Genomic DNA, 18,325 nt, shown 5'->3' on the forward strand with positions numbered 1-18,325 from the left:
CCCCAGTGTCAGTTAGGCCGCATTCACACCTGAGCGTAGCGTTTTCGGTCGTTTTTTCCGGTGTTTTGTCGCATGTTTTGTCGCGCGTTGTCACACGTATTTGCACGTTTGCATACAGCGTTGTCCAACGTTTTAGAACTTCGGCGTTTTTTATTTTAGCCAATAGGAAAAATGATCATCTCTTTCATCACTTGTTGCTATGGTTGTAGATTGTTTTTATCTTCTTCCTGGTTAAATGTTCTATTTCACAGAACAGATTAAAGCGACAAAACGCCCATAGAAACGTTCGTTGTCGCGCTAGACGCTTGAATCGAGCGTTTCCATTAGTTTCTATGGAAATACAAACGTTCAGAAACGCCCAAATCAGCCCGATTCGCAACTTGTTTGAGCTTCAGGGTTCGGCTTCAGGCGTTTTGGAGTGGAGATGTGAACCATCTCCATTGAGAATAATGTATTTTTTCCCCTCTAGCATTTTATAGCTTCAGGCTTCAGGCTACAAAACGCTCATGCCGCGTACACACCATCACTTTATGTGATGAAAAAAAATGACGTTTTTAAAAACGTCACTTTAATTGACTGTGTGTGGGGGAAAACGTCGTTTTATGTCTTGTAAAAAACGACCAAAAAAAATTGAAGCATGCTTCAATTTTATGTGTCGTTTTTCAAAAGTGCACTTTTTACTTCACAGAAATTGACCGTGTGTAGCAAAAAACGTCGTTTTCTAAGACGTTTTTTTCATCCACGCATGCCCAGAAGCTACTTATGAAGCGAGCTTCAATGGTAAAACGTGGTGGAACGTAACCTCGCTTTGCTAGAACATTGTGAGAAAACGATGGTGTGTAGGCAACTTCGTCTTTGAAAATTGAAGTTTCAAAAACGTCATTTTTTACTTCACAGAAAGTGTCGTTTTTTTTCATCACATAAAGTGATGGTGTGTACGCGGCATCAGGTGTGAATGCAGCCTTAGTGTCAGTGGGGCTGATTTACTAAAACTGAAGAGTTCAAAATCTGGTGCAGCTGTCCATGGTATTTAACCTCCCTGGCGGTATGATTCTTTCAGAAAAAAGATGCTGAAAGCGGTACCATTATTTGCAAGGAAATTTGGTGTTTTATACTGTAGGTCTGTAATTTTTTGGAATAACTCACTTAAATCTGACCAAACAAGAGTCTAATAGGCATCCCGGGTATGACATTTTTTTAAAAACAAAATTATAAATTATAATATAATAAATAATTATAAATAATTATAACAAGTAATAATATAATTATAATAAAAATTATTCAATAATGTAATCAACTCAAAATCACTGAAATTTGCTCAGTTGCAGAATTGTCGCTGTCATTATTTTTATTGTTTATGACGAATTTCCCCACAAATTGCTATCGCACAATTCTGCAAGTGATTATAATTTATTATCGCTGTTTTCTAGCTGATCTAAAACCATTTTTGACATAAAGGGACACTTTTGGTTGCTATGGACAATCTACAGTTTGCAGGGAGAAAGAACCGTTTTTATTATATAAAAGTACATGTAGGGCACTGGGCAGACCACTAGGGACAAGGGGGGTGTGTATTTTTTACATACAGTACTGTAATCTATAAGATTACAGTATACTGTATGTAATGTGTTTGTTTACGTTTTTGAATTTGGCGCCGTTCTCCGCTCCCGTGCGTCGTAACTTCGCAGGGAACAGAGATCGGCGGCACAGGAGGACACTGTGTGAATCGAGTGAGGTCCCGCTCGCTCACACAGCGCGGTGGCATCACTGGATCCAGGGACAAGGTAAGTAACTTTGTCTCTGGCTGCAGCGAGGCAAGCCCGAGTCTGACTCGGGGTTACCGCTTTTGGTATGGAAATCTCACCCCGAGTCAGACTCGGGAATACCGCCAGGGGGGTTAAACAGCTTCTAACTTCAGCTTGTTCAATTGATCTTTGACAAAAAAAAAATGGAAGCAGATTGGTTTCTATGCAGAGCTGCACCAGATTTTGCACTCTAGTTTTAGTAAATCAACCCAACTGTGTTTTTGGCTGGGTTCACACCATTGTGAATTGGATGAGAGTTCCCCACAAACAAATACAGGAGATTCTCCACAGTGGGCCCGGTGTGTTTTGCACAAAAACGCTGTGTGTCTTTTGGTCCGTTTCAGGTCCGAATTCAACCCCAAATTTGGTCTGAAACTAGAACTGAAACAGTGAACCAGGACGCATCAGGCCTTATTTTGTGACAGCTTTTCTTTGATAATAAAAAATCAGGATATATCCATCACTATTTACCACCAAATTAATGCCCAATACCCACAGAATGATTCATTTGGATGCACCGAGTAGTTGCAATGTTATGTACACAGGTCAAACTTGCAAAACTGTGTTTGGGCATTAGGATTTGTTTTACTCTCTGTCATGAAGGGATTAATGACACAAATGAACACTCAACAAAATATGGAACTTCCCGTCAGCAATAGTTTTTCTTGTTAACAGCTATAGCAGGGGAAGGAAATGGGAGGAAAGAAAATGTGTCTGCTGTTGTCATAGCAATAACAGGTCAAGGTTTTATTTCCTGTATTTGTATGGTACTGACATGTAAGGTTAAACTATACAGAGTTCATAGAACAAACCAGATCAGTCCCTGTCTCTCACAATTTTATATCACTACCAGATATATACACACTGGAGCCAATCCTGGCTGGAAGCCATTCAACCCACCTGTATATTTTGTTTTGTGGAAGGAAAAACTAAACAGAAATATAACACACAAACTCCATACAGAAAATGTTAATCTTAGATTAAACTCCGTGAGGGCAGGGACTGATGTTAAGGTTGCCACCTGTCCAAGATTCACCCCGGACAGTCTGGGTTTTGAATTATGTGTCCGGGTTTCGGTCCGCCTGAAACCCGGACACATCATTCAGACCAGGCTGTGGCTCCCCAAGTAATAAATCACAAGCCACACACAAATCTTTTGCCATCCGGGAGCTGCGGGCGGCTGTTGGGTGACAGGTTCGTCATCACTGGGTGTCAGCAAGAGCATTTTGGGCACACTTGCCCACCGTGCGATATGCGTGCCACATTACTACCCTCCTTGGGGAAACAAAGGTGTCCCAGGTTTTTTATAAATTGCCCTGCGCCGCTAAAGTGTTTGGGTTTGGCTTGAAGAAAAAGTGGCAACCCTAACTGATGTAAATGTACAATATGGAAAGTGCTGTGTAAATTGTCATCCTGAATACCTAAATACCAGTATTAAATAATAATAACAATAAAGAGCCAGTTCACACCACATGCATTCCTGTGCATTTTGTTCTGCAACAAAAGCACATGGATAGAAGGTTATATGATTTTCAATGGCAGTCACATCAGTGCAGTAAGTTCCAATGAGTTCCACTTCCAGAAAAGAAAATAGAACATGCTGCATTTTTTCTGCACTGGACAGTACTGGAACATGGTAAAATGCATTAAAACGCACCTAACCGCACCAAGAATGCACTGGAACACGTGTCCTTATTTAAAGCGGAAGTAAACCCATCTATTTGATAGTTTAAAAAAACAGTTAACATTCCCGGCATGCCGAAATTGCTAGATGTCACATTTGCTTGTGCTCTCAACCAAACTGTCAAACCATCCAATGGCTGGTTTCATAACTGATCACATGTGCAGCATTGTGGCAGTTGCAGATTAAACAGAGGCCAAGATGGCAGATTCCTTGGCTGAAAACAATAGGAGGGTTTACTTCCACTTTAAGGTTAAGAAAAAAAGGGGGGAGAATGCACTGGACCGGATCAAAAACACACAGACAAAGACACACCTACATGCTCTACAGTGAAATATTACAAGGTAAACTACAAGGCCCAGATTCTCGAAGGACTTACGACGGCGCAGCGCCATGTACGCCCTCGTAAGTCCTAATCTGGCCCGTCGTATCTATGCGACTGATTCTTAGAATCAGTTAGGCGTAAGTCTCTTACGCCGTCGGATCTAAACTGCAATTTTTTTTTGGCCGCTAGGTGGTGCTTCCGTTGATTTCCGCGTTGAGTATGCAAATTAGCTAGATACGCGAATTCCCGAACGTACGCGCGGCCGACTCAGTAAATTTACGACATTTACGTTAGGCTTTTCCTGGCGTAAAGCTGCCCCTGCTATATGAGGCGCAGCCAATGTTAAGTATGGTCGTCGTTCCCGCGTCAAAATTTTAAAAAGGTACGTCGTTTGTGTAAGTCGTCCGTGAATGGGGGCTGGACGTCATTTACGTTCACGTCGAAACCAATGACGTCCTTGCGACGTCATTTGGAGCAATGCACACTGGGATATTTTAGGGACGGCGCATGCGCAGTTCGTTCGGCGCAGGGACGCGCTTCATTTAAATGATACACACCCCCTACCCGCCGAATTTGAATTCCGCCGGGTGATTTACGCTACGCTGCCGCAACTTACGGAGCAAGTGCTTTGAGAATACAGCACTTGCCCGTGTAAGTTGCGGAGGCGTAACGTAAATCGGATACGTTACGCCGCCGCAGATATACGCCCATTGTACAAGAATCTGGGCCCAACAGTTTATTATAAATAATTAAAATAAAATCCATTTACAGAGATTGGCTGTTTGTTCTTAGATACACCATTTCAAAGTAGAGTAGAGTGAGAAACAAAATTTCAGACTATGGGGTAGATTTACTAAAGCTGGAGCCCTCAGAATCTGGTGAAACTGTGCATGGTAGCCAATCAGCTTCTAACTTTAGCTTGTTCAGTTAAACTTTGGCAATAAAACCTGGAAGCGGATTGGTTTCTATGCAGAGTTGCACCAGATTTTGTACTCTCCAGTTTTTGTAAATTAACCCCAATGGCTTGCTTCTATATGTTGAAGAAACTAAAGCCAGTCATACATGGATCGAAAATGTAGCTGGATCAGCAGGGACTGGCCAAGATTTATCCATCTATTGGCAGGCTGATTTTACTGAAGTCGATCATTGTGTTCTGTTGACCAGAAAGGCTCCTTGCGCCCTCTGCTGGCAGAACACAATAGCGCTGCCAGAGGCATTCCCCCATCAACACTGACTGTGTTGAAGGGGAAATTGAGCAATTTTCTTTCCTTCCACCTTTGGTTTCCCAGTCCTTTGGGCAAGAAGTCTCCCTTACAAGGGATGCAGTGTCTGAAAGAAACAACCAGGTCCCCTGACAGGAGTCGTAAATGAAGGACGGACACAAAGGGGGTAGGGAAAGTGCTGCTCACCCCTGTAAAGGTAATGAAAAAAGGAAGGGTTCCCCAGTGGGGTTTTTAGGCAGCAAAAATTATATAAACAATTATAAAAACGTACCAATTTGTTGTAAAAAAGTAAAAAAATGTATTTAATAAGTACAAAGTCGTAAAATAATGAACTCTGGTACAGTTTATGCTGAGGACACATACATATGAGAATATAGCACCAAAATTACATGACACTGATCAACATGAATGGCTGATCTTCAGGTCAAGTTGTTCCTGACGCGTTTCGACCCCCACATATGGGTCTTCTTCGGAGGAAAGGGTATATGATGCAAACTATAACAGAGAGTAAATATATGGTAATAAAATACATAGATACATAGTACAATTTAAGTAAAAAATTAATTTAAAGTATATAGTTATCAACTCACAGATTGTGTTTCTCAGTTCTATTTGGACCAGAGTAAGGTTATAATCCTGAGGATCCCTAGTTACTTTTCTCCATACGGGTGGTTAGCACCCCCAAAAAGGCCTCAACGATGCCCCACAAGTGTGGCCTGCAGGGACCCACAGTATAACTGGGAAAAAATCCAAAAGTCCAGTCAGAGAGTGCGGGCCGGACAGGTGGAGGGGGAGCCCAGCAAAGCAATTGCCAGAGTGATGCCTATTAAGAAATTCAAATATAAAGTAGTTTTAATACCAAAACCTATATGTTTAAAGTATAAAGATTGATTGACTTGTTGTACAAGTAGATGGCGCTAGACATGCACATTATGCTCATTATAATGATGCATATATAAAATGGGACTGTGATATGTCATAGGAATTTTAAATTAATATAGATATGCACAGGATATTTTAAATGTTGTATGAAATCATGAATTAAGATTAATAACAATATCAAAATTATATAGAATGGTGAATTCAAAGAGAATTATATGTGTAGCAGGCGATAAAGATTACAATATAGGACTAATAGTGGGTTGAGGTGCCAAAAAATATATGATAATTATAATTGAATAGTGAAAGATATATATATATAATATATATCGACTTTGTACTTATTAAATACATTTTTTTACTTTTTTACAACAAATTGGTACGTTTTTATAATTGTTTATATAATTTTTGCTGCCTAAAAACCCCACTGGGGAACCCTTCCTTTTTTCATTACCTTTACAGGGGTGAGCAGCACTTTCCCTACCCCCTTTGTGTCCGTCCTTCATTTACATAATTTTCCGGTGGTTAAACACCTATTCTATCCCCCCTATGGACATAGGAAAGTATAATATATGAGCATTGGCACTGTGTGGCTGTACTTAGCATTTGCTTGTTTTTGTTCATGCGGGTTTGACAAATGCCCGTAACAAAATATTTAAGCATATTGCGTATCTACCCACTGCTGCACTGCCAAATACTCATGAAATCTCTATAACCATATATCCAACATGGGTTCCATATATACCTTTTGGTATTTATTGTTATCAATTGTTTGCTTGGTTATAAACAATTATATATACACTTTTTGCTCTAATGGGCATATATATGTCCATTTCTAGCATTACTTATATTCCACCTTTATATATACCAATTTTTATTATTTATCTTTTGTTTAATCCTTTTATCCTGTAGGACCTTGTTACAGCTCCGCTGGGTGGCGCTTCCCCGCTAGGTACCTCTTTATCATGCTCCCTCTATGGCCTCTCAGTGGGGAGGGGGAGACTCAGGGCTCTGTGTTCTCTTTACCCTCCACAAGATGGCGACACTCTCGCCACTGTGGAGATGTTTCCTCCCCACTGACGGCGTCAGTGACGTTCCCTGGTGCCGTGGGCGTCCCGCGCGTGCATGCGCATTGCGCGCGCTTGTGACGCTGCTGCGGCACTCGCGACCGCAGCAGAGGGCTGGGGTTTTTTTTTTTTTTTTTTTTTTTTCCCTCACTGACGCTGAGGAACCCACAGCTGGGAGGGTCATCTGACCTTAATTCTTTGCTCCAGCTGGGATAGGGGGGGCGGACTTCTAGATGTGGGAGGGGATGTCCCAAGCAAAGCATTCATTTGCCAATTAGTGATTGCCAAATCCTTGACACCTGACATGCACATATTTAAATAGACTGGGTGTATACCTGACACCTGCCTGTGATCCTATCTTAATACTATGCTGGACACACCACACATAGGGTAAGGCTGCACTTTCAAATCCTGCACAAAGTTATCCTTCCTATGCCTACTAAATCTAATCAATAATAATATTTCCCCTCCAGATACGCTTTTTCTTGCTCTCTCTGGAGATCGCTTCCATACTCATATTCTAAACATTTAATAAGGTATTTTTTACTATCCTTTACATTGTCTTTTTCTAACATTATTCACCCCATTGGCACTAATCCCAATATCCTTACTATTTTATCACATTATATACAATTATTTTCACATGAATTTAATTATTTTAGCACATGCTTACTCACACCCATCCATTACACACTATTATTATTATTTTTTTTTTTTTTTTTTTTTTTTTTTTTTTTTTTTTTTTTTTTTATTTAACGAATTAACTATTTATATTCACTATATTATACTAATTATATATATATATCTTTCACTATTCAATTATAATTATCATATATTTTTTGGCACCTCAACCCACTATTAGTCCTATATTGTAATCTTTATCGCCCTGCTACACATATAATTCTCTTTGAATTCACCATTCTATATAATTTTGATATTGTTATTAATCTTAATTCATGATTTCATACAACATTTAAAATATCCTGTGCATATCTATATTAATTTAAAATTCCTATGACATATCACAGTCCCATTTTATATATGCATCATTATAATGAGCATAATGTGCATGTCTAGCGCCATCTACTTGTACAACAAGTCAATCAATCTTTATACTTTAAACATATAGGTTTTGGTATTAAAACTACTTTATATTTGAATTTCTTAATAGGCATCACTCTGGCAATTGCTTTGCTGGGCTCCCCCTCCACCTGTCCGGCCCGCACTCTCTGACTGGACTTTTGGATTTTTTCCCAGTTATACTGTGGGTCCCTGCAGGCCACACTTGTGGGGCATCGTTGAGGCCTTTTTGGGGGTGCTAACCACCCGTATGGAGAAAAGTAACTAGGGATCCTCAGGATTATAACCTTACTCTGGTCCAAATAGAACTGAGAAACACAATCTGTGAGTTGATAACTATATACTTTAAATTAATTTTTTACTTAAATTGTACTATGTATCTATGTATTTTATTACCATATATTTACTCTCTGTTATAGTTTGCATCATATACCCTTTCCTCCGAAGAAGACCCATATGTGGGGGTCGAAACGCGTCAGGAACAACTTGACCTGAAGATCAGCCATTCATGTTGATCAGTGTCATGTAATTTTGGTGCTATATTCTCATATGTATGTGTCCTCAGCATAAACTGTACCAGAGTTCATTATTTTACGACTTTGTACTTATTAAATACATTTTTTTACTTTTTTACAACAAATTGGTACGTTTTTATAATTGTTTATATAATTTTTGCTGCCTAAAAACCCCACTGGGGAACCCTTCCTTTTTTCATTACCCTGACAGGAGTCTGTCTCCAAATGGCAGCAACTGCCCTGAGCTCTCACCCAGTCCATCATTATAAGGGCTGTGCGCAACTGGACGCACACCCAGCTGCAGTGGTGGTGCGTCCATAAGGGGCGCACGGGCGTCACACCCTCTCTCCTGCCACCCCTCTATCACCATAGATAGATTCATGCATTGCTGCTGCCACCCCCTATTCAGGTGCCTGGACCCTTTTCGGGCGCCGGAAGCCTGAATTACAGCGGCGGGGTATTTTTTGGAAACACCTGATTAGAGCCATAGGCTCTAATAGGCATACAAAAAGGTGAACAGCGGGCGCCATGCTGGGTGCTCGCAGTTCACTCAGCGTTGTGTTATGAAAGCAAATGAATATTCGATTTCCTAACACTGAACCACCTCTCAGCCAATCAGGTGCTCGATTCTGTTACCTGTCACCTGATTGGCTGAAACGACAGGTGCTGTGATTGGACACCTATCAGGCATCCAATCATAGCAGAGGATGGGAAGAGAGGACGGGAGAAGACCTCGAAGGAGCATGGAGGACACCGCCACCGTGACCCGCTGCGCCACCGAGACAGGTAAGTGCCGGGCGGGCGATGCACACTGGCAGCATTTGATGGGCAGAGTGTCAGAAATTAATGGGCACACTGGCAGCAATTGATGGGCACAGTAGCGGCAATTGATGAGCACACTGGCAGCAATTCATGGGCACAGTAGCGGCAATTTATGGGCACACTGGCAGCAATTGATGGGCAAAGTAGCGGAAATTGATGAGCACAGTGGCAGCAATTTATGGGCACACTGGCAGAAATTGATGGGCACAGTGGCGGCAATTGATGGGCACACTGGCAGCAATTGATGGGCACACTGGCAGCAATTGATGGGCACAGTAGTGGCAATTGATGGGCACACTGGCAGAAATTGATGGGCACAATAGCAGCCATTGATGGGCACAGTGGCAGCAATTGATGGTCACACTGGCAGAAATTGATGGGCACAGTAGCGGCAATTCATTGGCACACTGGCAGCAATTGATGGGCACAGTGGCAGCAATTGATGGGTACAGTAGCTGCATTTGATGGGACAATGATGGCAATTTATGGGTACAGTGGCTGCGTTTGATGGGCACAGTGGCTGCATTTGATGGGCACAGTGGCTGCACTTGGTGGCCCAGTGGCGGCAATTGATGGGCACAGTAGCTGCATTTGATGGGCACAGGGGCTGCAATTGATGTTTTTTTTTCAGTTTGTTTGTGCCCCCAACAAAAAAATGTGAGCACCAGCCGCCACTGCCCAGGTGGTTTTCCACAAAACCCGGACTCTGGGTTGGAGGTTTATGTGCTTCCAAGACATTATGAAATTCCCAAACTACAGTGCCCAATCCAGGAAAAAAAATGTTTTATCCGTTCATAATCTATACTCCAAAGTCCCACGCGCTACACACGTGCAAAGTAAATTGATGGGCAAAGTAGCGGCAATTGATGAGCACAGTGGCAGCAATTGATGGGCACACTGCCAGAAATTGATGGGCACAGTGGCGGCAATTGATGGGCACACTGGCAGCAATTAATGGACACACTGGCAGCATTTGATGGGCAGAGTGTCAGCAATTGATGGGAACAGTAGCAGCAATTGATGGGCACACTGGCAGCAATTGATGGTCACACTTGCAGAAATTGATGGGCACAGTAGCGGCAATTGATGGGCACACTGGCAGCAATTAATGGGCACAGTGGCGGCAATTGATGGGCACACTGTCAGCAATTGATGGGCACAGTGGCAGTAATTGATGGGTACAGTAGCTGCATTTGATGGGACAATGATGGCAATTTATGGGTATAGTGGCTGCGTTTGATGGGCACAGTGGCGGCATTTGATGGCACAGTGGCTGCGCTTGATGGGCACAGTGGCTGTGCTTGGGGGCACAGTGGCGGCAATTGATGGGCACAGTAGCTGCGTTTGATGGGCACAGGGGCTGCAATTGATGTTTTTTTTTCAGTTTGTTTGTGCCCCCAACAAAAAAATGTGAGCACCAGCCGCCACTGCCCAGGCGGTTTTCCACAAAACCCGGACTCTGGGTTGGAGGTTTATTTGCTTCCAAGACATTTTGAAATTCCCAAACTACAGTGCCCAATCCAGGAAAAGCGGCAATTGATGAATACAGTGGCAGCAATTGATGGTCACACTGCCAGAAATTGATGGGCACAGTAGCGGCAATTGATGGGCACACTGGCAGCAATTAATGGGCACAGTGGCGGCAATTGATGGGCACACTGTCAGCAATTAATGGGCACAGTGGCAGTAATTGATGGGTACAGTAGCTGCATTTGATGGGCACAGTGGTTGCATTTGATGACACAGTGGCTGCGCTTGATGGGCACAGTGGCTGCGCTTGGTGGCACAGTGGCAGCAATTGACGGGCACGCACACAAGCTGCGTTTGATGGGCACAGGGGCTGCAATTGATGTTTTTTTTTTCAGTTTGTTTGTGCCCCCAACAAAGAAAATGTGAGCACCAGCCGCCACTGCCCAGGTGGTTTTCCACAAAACCTGGACTCTGGGTTGGAGGTTTATTTGCTTCCAAGACACTTTGAAATCCCCAAACTACAGTGCCCAATCCAGGAAAAAAAAAAGTTTTCTCTGTTCATAATCTACACTCCAAAGTCCCACGTGCTACACACGTGCAAAACCAGTGTTCTTTTTTCCAGTCATTTTCTAATCTCACAAAATAGCAGGGCAACATTACAATATACTGTGTATATAATATACAAAAAAATGTTAGTTGTGTACCCGGCTTTATAGTGATCAGTGCTAAAAATATAAACTGTCACAGTACTAATGACACTGGCAGGGAAGGGGTTAACATCAGGGACAATCAAAGGGTTTGATGTGTTTCTAGCTGGTTATCCAGTGTAGTGGAGGAGGTGCTTTTACTAGTGGAAGGCATGGATCAGTGTTCCTGCTTTACAGAAACACAGAATCCATACCTATTGTACTGACAGAATGGCAATCTGCCTTGTTTACATAGGCACACTGAAATTCTGCCTGTGTACCAAATGATCAGTGGGTGCCGGCGGACATTGGGTCCTGCCGCCATCTGGTCCTCGTGCCCGATACCCGGAAGTGCAGGATTGTGTTATATATGTGATCCTGAACAGCACGGCCACCCTGTAGCAGTAAATGAGCTATGGGGTGGTCGGCAAATGGCTAAAGGGAGAAGCATCACAAGGAGGCAGTCAGGTATGCTGCAATGTTGAAGTGCTTGTCAAGCACCTGAGAAGACAGGAACAGAGATAAGCTAATTGTTGAGCTGCTTCTACTTTCACTGTCCTGTCACTGTCTGTAAGCATAGCAGAGAAAAATCAGATCTCCTTTCCTGGCAGACAGGATATGTGCATTAACCTGTTTCTCTGAAGTTGAGTCTAAATTGTGCCACATATATGTTGAATTTTCCCAACAATAATTTTTTTTTACCAGCTGTAACTTGCATCGTTTATCTACTTTCTACGTTTAAATCACATTGTTTCACATAAAGAATAAAATGTTGTAACATTTTAAAAACAAAGAATATTTCCGCACTCTTCTAGATGAAATCTCTTTGGAGTCAGGTTTAAACCAGAAGCTTTGCACAGTGCTCACATTTCTATATTAGACTGAAAATACAAAGGCTTCATCCACGACAATGCATTCCGTACATCAATACTATAAAAGCGAGCAGCGGCTCCCAGCAGGTTTGGGTTTAGCAATGAAGGGGTTAAGCCTGGAAGAATAATGGATTGCCGTTTATTTTGACCTCTGGTGTAATATGCCAGATAAAAAACCTTTGAGAACAAAGGTAGAGAGGCAACAAATCAATTAGATCATTAAATCATGCAGAACAAGGCCAGAAATTTAGCTGGTATCGTACAGTGCACAAGACATCATATGGAGATATATATATACACAATGATCACCTACCAAAGGAAACAATTTAGACACCATGAGATGTGAATCTTTGCACAGATACAGTGGATAAGGCACACTCGACTGTGAAAACATTTTATGTTACCATGTTATCATTTCACAATGCAGAAAACAGAAGCACCAAAATTAATTACAATATAATCTGAAAACAATTACCTTTAGACTTTTTAATGGTAACATGGAACTAGCAGGAACCACCAACCAAAGCATGAGCAATAGAACACATAACATAATAGAATGAAATAATATTAAATACAACAAAACACAGAAATGCCCATGAGTATTGTGTAAGTTTGGATAACAAACAAAACAGCTCTAAAAGTAAACATAAATTACATAAAATTACACAAGTGTGTTGCAGTAACGCAATTTACCAAAAATGCACAGTAACAAACTGCACGTGTCTGTGCGTAGACATACCTCCCAAATTTCTGAGATGGGAATTAGGGACACCTATCAATAAAAGTATGCTGGCATAGGACACACCCCTTTCCACACCCCCTAAAAGGAGAATTGTACAAAAAAAAAAGATTGTTTAAACCCACAAGTGCTTTTTTTTTACCACTACTATTCCTTTATATTGGCTTTTGGAATTTACAAATGCAGCAATTAAGAAATCAGATTGAGTCCCTCGTGACGAAACATGTCGGGACGTGGTTACACAGCGAGCATCTGAACCGACGTGAGACGTATCACATGTGACACACCAGGCTGAACCAAGAAACGGAGATTCCATACAGGGCGAGTGAGTGTTGAGAGTACATCCTGCTAATCTTGGGTCCGCCGTGACCTTCCCTTCACCGGTGTAGGAAATTGGGGATGATTTGCTGTGATTTGCTGCTTGATTTTAGGGAACTATGTGAGTGTAATGTTTGAAGATTTTTGCACAGTGTTATATTAATACTGACCATTCGGTATTACACTATTGTGCACTTTTTTTCATTACTTATATGCGGAGCAATCTGGATATCACTGTTTGGAAGTGGAATTTCTGTTAAACCTACCTGAAAGGTCTTGTTTATGCTTACAATGGGGCAAAAAAGTATTTAGTCAGCCACCAATTGTGCAATTTCTCCCACTTAAAAAGATGAGAGAGGCCTGCAATTGTCATCATAGGTATACCTCAACTATGAGAGACAAAATGTCGAAACAAATCCAGACAATCACATTGTCTGAAAGAATTTTATTTGCAAATTATGGTTGAAAATAAGTACTTGGTCACCTACAAACAAGCAGGATTTCTGGCACGGTGGAGAATCGGGAAACTTCAGGAGGTGATCAAGTCAGGGACCCAACCAGCGGAGGTGACGCTTGCAGAGCTCTTCTGTCTGTAACTCCCCACAGTAATGCAAGGCTTTCTCCCTGGTGTGGAGAAAGCCTCTTAAGGGGGTGAACAGGCAAGTCAGGACACTGTCTACTTTCAGATAGAGAAAGGAGCTGTGTGTTAGTGTGCGTCCTGACACTCCTGCTCACTCCCTCCCCCCTCAAGAGGCTTTCTCCACACCAGGGAGAAAGCCTTGCATTACTGTGTGTAGTTACAGACAGAAGAACAGGAAGTGAGGATTTCTCAGAAGAAATATAGACATTTAAAAGCAAAATCGGAGGATGAGGTAAGTGAAGGAAGACTGCACTAAGGTAAAGGAAGCTATTTAGGGGGAAAAAAAATTCCTTTACAACCCCTTTAAGCAGGAGTCATTTATTGACGAGGATCTGCATTGCTAAATCAGGTGATTTGCGCCATGGGATGTTTTTCTCTATAAAGGACTTCTTAAAGCGTGTGGTGTGTTTGTTTACTTTAAAAAAATGTTACTCATTCGCATGGAGGAGGGCATTTTATTTTTAAAGTCCTCTTCCAGATTTTGATAAGTCCCTGCCAGCAGGGCTAGGGTTGTGGGAAATAGGCCATTGCCCTTACCAGCATCAACATGAGGTGCTCTGCCAGGAGGTTCCCCTCTGGCAAGGTGCCCCCCCCCATTTTGAGGACATGTGACCTGGTATGGTTTAGGAGGAGGAAAGGCCATACGCTTGTCCCCTCCCCTTTCCTGGCCAGCCAGGTTGCATGCTCAGATAAGGGTCTGGTATGGATTTTGGGGGGACTCCACATAATGTTTTTTTTATTGGTAAATTTACACCTTGGTCAATCCGAAATTGAGTCTAATATCATCGTAGTGGAAGTTACGGCTATTGGTGGAAATCATTTTGATTAACATGCACATTGATCAAATAAAAAAGTCAAAGCATGTGTTTCCTATGAAGCAGACCCTTACAATACATAGTTGTAAACATCTGAAGGAGATATATGATCAGACAGGTTGCTTTATGAGCTTTAAAATTTTACATTCCCGCTGTACATTTGAGATGTTACACATTTTGGTGAATGTTTTTGAAACCGGTGAAAGCTACAAATAATGACAGGAAGAGTTCCTATATGTCTGATTTGCCAGTGACGGTAGGATGAATCTTGGGTGACTTTGAAATTCAGCTCTCTATAAGTAAGAGTGTAAGATTTTTTTTTTTTTTTAAAACACAAATGTGGACACATACTGTCATACTGGAATTAATTTGTTATGTGTGTTTTCTTCTGGTGTTTAACTATCAGCTAGGAGACCTCCAACTGAGAGACAGGCTATAGGACTGTGCTGATAATGAATGACTTTTCCCTACATGCTGAGAATTGCTCATCTGCGGAAGCTGCAGAACATAGCAGGAAAGGGACTGCCTATATTACCGGCTATGTAGCCAAAGATACTGCTGCAGTTTGGTAATAAAGCTCAGGGGGACATACAAGCAGTTTAGCCACACATCAAAAGATAAGAATGTGAAGAGAATTATCAACTTCATTGGTGGAAAACCAATATTGCAACTAATCTTTGACCATAAGCACTCTGCATGGCTTCTACTTTTTTGGTAAAAGGCCACACATAGGTGCTCAGACATAACTGAATTCTATACAAACAACTAATTCCACAACTGAGGACTGCATGCTGGCAGCGCTGCAGCGGCTGTAACCTGTTATTGCCTGGCGCAGGAAATAAAAAGTGTGTTACAGTAAGGTCATGCTTTCACCTGCATTTTACTGCATTGGAAGAATTCAGGTCAAGGTAAGGACACATAGAAAACATGCTCCCATGCCCCCAGGAAGGGCTTCCTCCATGTGTTGTGGCAGGATCATTCCAACCCAAGACAGAAACCCCCCAGACTAGGGAGTACCCCTGAGGGCCACGACAGCCTCCTCAGCACTATATATTCATCTTCCTGCCCTGCTGGCATGGTTCCTGGGTTATTTATGAGGTAAGCTTTGCCAACTTACTACTGGGGATTGGCCGAGGCTTCCTGGAATAAATATTCCAGGCAGCTCCATTTTACCTCCTGACCACTAGCTCTAGAACATTCTCTAATGTCCCAGAAACAGGGGGAGGCACCAACTGAGCTATCAGGGTAAGTCATCCAGCCCTAACTCACTGAACCCTGATCCAGTTCAACAGCTTAGCCCTAAGCTAACAAAATTGACCTACTTTAACATTACTTCTAGCACACACTAGAGGGTGCTACAGTTGCAACGCATGGAAATGTAAATACTTTTTCATTATTTTGTCCCTTACAAGGTACCCTTATGACAGCCATCTTGGAGGGGAAGTAGAGAGTATGCAGTGGAAAGCTGGCTAGTGAGGTGTCTCAGGGTTTATAGAAGTAGATAAGTGACATAAGTCCTGGTATAAGGTCCAAAACTACCCTTAGGGCCCCTCTCACATGGACTGGATCTGGTTATGCTTAGCAGGGGATACATCTGCTGATACCTGCTGAGCTAAACAGAGCAGCCAGATGACGGTCCGCTTATGCAGAATGGACACGGACAGAGCTTGCTGTAGACGGACCAGTTGTCAGTTTGTACTCAACTGACCTCTGATCCGATCTTGCCAGACAGAGGGAGACAGGTCCCCTTCTATTAGTTTTTGCTGAATTGGACCCAGAAGTAGTAAACTGAGTGTAAACTGACTTCTGTCTAGCCATAGAGGAGAATGGAGGGACCTGATTGACCCTCTTGTGAAAAGGGCCTTAAGCCTGGTACACACGATCAGATTGTTGGCCAACCGAGCATCTGATTTTTGTCTTCAGGGCGTGTGCCTGGATCTTGTCTTGCATACTAACGGCACACAGTTGTCGGCCAACAGTCTGTCAACAGACATTCCCCTACCAACAATCTAATCGTAGGCTTTACTCTCACATTGTGTGATCAATAGATGCATTCAATTCTACCGTTGGCTTGCCCCTGCCTTCTCAGCTGCCTCCTCCTCCTCTCTATAGTTAGCGCGATCACAATGATTGGGGCTGTTACACTAGACATCCCGTTTACCAATGCCTCTGCAAAATAAAAATGTGTTCATCTCTGTCTCTCTCTATTTTTCTCCCTGACTCTTTGTCTCAAGCAGGAAAACGATTTGATGTCAGGGGAAAAAACATGCAAAATGCATAGCAATTTAAAACGCATGAAAACGCGTGCCAACGCACATCAACTTGTGTTAAAATGCACATCAACGGGCATAAAAATACACGCCAATTGAAAGCAATATACAGAATTTTTATGCATTTTAATGCAAATTTACTGTATGTGTGAATGGGCTAGTAACATTTGTGTTGCTTGTATTGTTTTTATAGTGATGCACTTTGTATTAGGAATTTGAATGCCTTCGTAACAGGACACCTTGCAGAAAAATGATAATCATATCTAATTTCAAGGTGAAAGAGCAAATTTAGTTACCATTATGTAAGAGAAAGCTTGGCACATTTTCACCATGTTCGTTATGACTAAACAACACTGATTTAACCATGTAACAGCCAGGGCCGTCTTAATAGCATCACGGGCCCCTGGGCAAAGTATTGCTCTGGGGCCCTTACAACGATGACAGTGCAGGTAAACAGACATCAAGTAGGTAGGAGGCAGACTGCCTCCCCTGTGTATCTATCACTCTCAGTGCCATCATGGGGCCCCCAATTTCGGGGCAGCGTGGGCTCAAGGACCAGCTGCTTTGGAGAAAGTGCAGGGGCCCCCCATGCAGCTGGGGCTCCTAGACAGTGCCCAGGTGTGCCCTCTCATTAAGACAGCCCTGGTAACAGTAGCAGTACTCTTCACAAAAAAGGCAAGGAAAGAGGCGCCTCTGGGTTTAGTAGCTTTAAAACAATTTAATAATTAAAATCAGACATGTGGTTATTACACTCACATTTGAGCAGTATAGAGCAGGCATGTAAGGGTTTCTTTAGGCAAGGTGAGCTGTCATCCGAGGAGGGGAGTTCCTTTTCCAGTCAGAGGGAGCGCTGTGCGGGGAGGTCACTGCTTCATCAGAAGGAGGGCATCCATGGGGGTGGAGATGGTTCTCAACCCGAGGTCTGGAGCGCACGTGTCCAGACCTCGGGTTGAGAACCATCTCCATCCCCATGGATCATGCCCTCCTTCTGATGAAGCAGTGGCCTCCCCGCACAGTGCTCCCTCTGACTGGAAAAGGAACTCCCCTCCTCGGATGACAGCTCACCTTGCCTAAAGAAACCATTACATCCCTACTCTATACTGCTCAAATGTGAGTGT

The 18,325-nt window shown here is 42.6% G+C and overlaps 1 long non-coding RNA gene across 1 annotated transcript; it reads left to right on the forward strand.

Annotated features, from left to right (window-relative positions):
• Positions 1-7,138: 7,138 nt before the first annotated feature.
• On the forward strand, positions 7,139-8,518 carry LOC120940934. Its single transcript, XR_005749490.1, has 3 exons — positions 7,139-7,516; positions 8,152-8,384; positions 8,480-8,518. It is a non-coding gene; the product is annotated as an uncharacterized LOC120940934 (long non-coding RNA).
• Positions 8,519-18,325: the final 9,807 nt, after the last annotated feature.

Source organism: Rana temporaria, chromosome 5, assembly GCF_905171775.1.
Source record: "Rana temporaria chromosome 5, aRanTem1.1, whole genome shotgun sequence".
NCBI lineage: Eukaryota > Metazoa > Chordata > Amphibia > Anura > Ranidae > Rana > Rana temporaria.